This window comes from Austrofundulus limnaeus, unplaced genomic scaffold, assembly GCF_001266775.1.
Source record: "Austrofundulus limnaeus strain Quisiro unplaced genomic scaffold, Austrofundulus_limnaeus-1.0 Scaffold707, whole genome shotgun sequence".
NCBI lineage: Eukaryota > Metazoa > Chordata > Actinopteri > Cyprinodontiformes > Rivulidae > Austrofundulus > Austrofundulus limnaeus.
The window spans coordinates 1-1,716 of record NW_013953109.1 but is presented as its reverse complement, the minus strand read 5'-3'; positions in this window follow the sequence as shown (position 1 = coordinate 1,716).

Below are 1,716 nucleotides of genomic sequence, written 5' to 3'. Positions count from 1 at the left end.
ACACACACACACACACGTGTGAAAATAAAGACAGACGATCTGCCTTCGTTAACATGGAATGAGTTAAATTAATTAATGGGGCCCACTTTATAAATAATGTGTTTTAAAACTTTAGATTTTGGGTAAAATATCAAGTATTTTCAGTCCAATTCAATTCAATTCATTGGTCCAGGGCAAATCACAAGTCTCTAAACATTTTTAAGTCAAGTCTMAATTCACAAAATTAAYGACTCAAGTCTGACTTGAGTCCCCTGCTCTGTTCATTTCTAAATATGGTAGAGACATTTCTGTTTGTTAAAGTTATTTAGCTCATTTTGAGTTGCACTGACTCCAGCAGGTATTTAGTTGTAGATGTACGAGAGCTTAATTTAAATCTGTCTTTTGATTCATGAAACATTTTGTTAAAGGTACAGAYGAACACAGAGAAGCTGTTCCCTGCGTTTAGAGACAAGAATATTTCAGTTCTTCTCTACACTTTCAGACTGGGACCAGTTCTTTTCCAACACTAAACCTGTTTTCAAACCCCTACAATAAATCCCGTCCTGTTCACTCGGCCCTCCTTGAACGTGCTCAGCTCCTGTTGGGTCATGTGTGGTTCTGAAAGCGCAGCTTCTGTTTGGACTCGCCGCCCTCATATGAAAATATGGACGGACCTGCGCTCACTGAAATGGTCAGTCCTCTTTACTTCACGTGCGGAGGTCTCTCCGTGGCCTCGGCAACAACAGTGAGACTAATGCAGGTGGACTGCTCCATTATGAGGGGTCAACAAGGGTCACTGTGTAATTAAAGCCAGACGAGCAGAGTCCAGGCCGTGTGGGAAGGAGATGCTGTTGCAGAGGATGAAAAGTGACTGCAGGCCTCCAGCTGCAATCTGCAGCACTCACGTGAACATGGTTCAAACACGGACGTTGACTCAGGAGCAGAGATTATTTGAGCAAAGCAGAAAGGTTCAGAATGAACTCTGGAACCAGACGAGCCAACGTAAAATCACACTGACATCTAAAAGATGAGCAATCCTGACACCTGGTGGTCCGACAGTTCATTACAAAATGAGGTGTTTTTTTCTGATATTTTCAGGGTGAAAGGAGGAAAGCAGAGGAGGGAGCATCAGAGCCACACAGGAYGGAACAAGGAAGTTCCTGGAGTATCAGGAAGAAAGCTTTGTGGGGGTCCCGAGTTTACCTAACACCAATGGAGAAACTCCTAATCCATTCGATCAGGGAGGTCAAATTATTACATAATTATTATAATTATTATTGTATGCAGCAAGATTCTTAACCCGAATTTCAAAATTCTCACATCTCCCCGATCCTTTCAGAGCTTCACAGCTCCCTGTTCATTTCGAATCAAGTTCAAAATCCTGGTCCTCACTTTCAGAGCTCTCAATGGCCAGTCGCCTGACTACATTAAAGGGGAGTTATTATGCAAAATTCACTTTTTAAAGTTTTTTTTACTCAATTTTGGGTATGTACTTCTTAAAAAACCAGTCTTAGGACCAAAAAAATGCACCCAGGGGCATATTTACTGTAAGTAAATGTATTTTTAATGTATATTAACGACAAGTTTTATACTTCCGTCATTTTGTGATGTCACAAGCCGTACGACAACCCACCGGAACCTGAGAGACCAGGGTTTGAGACCGGCACAGACACAATTTAATTTTTATTTTTTGTCATTCGTTATGAACACGTTTTCTCATGTAGCTCTATTGTTTAG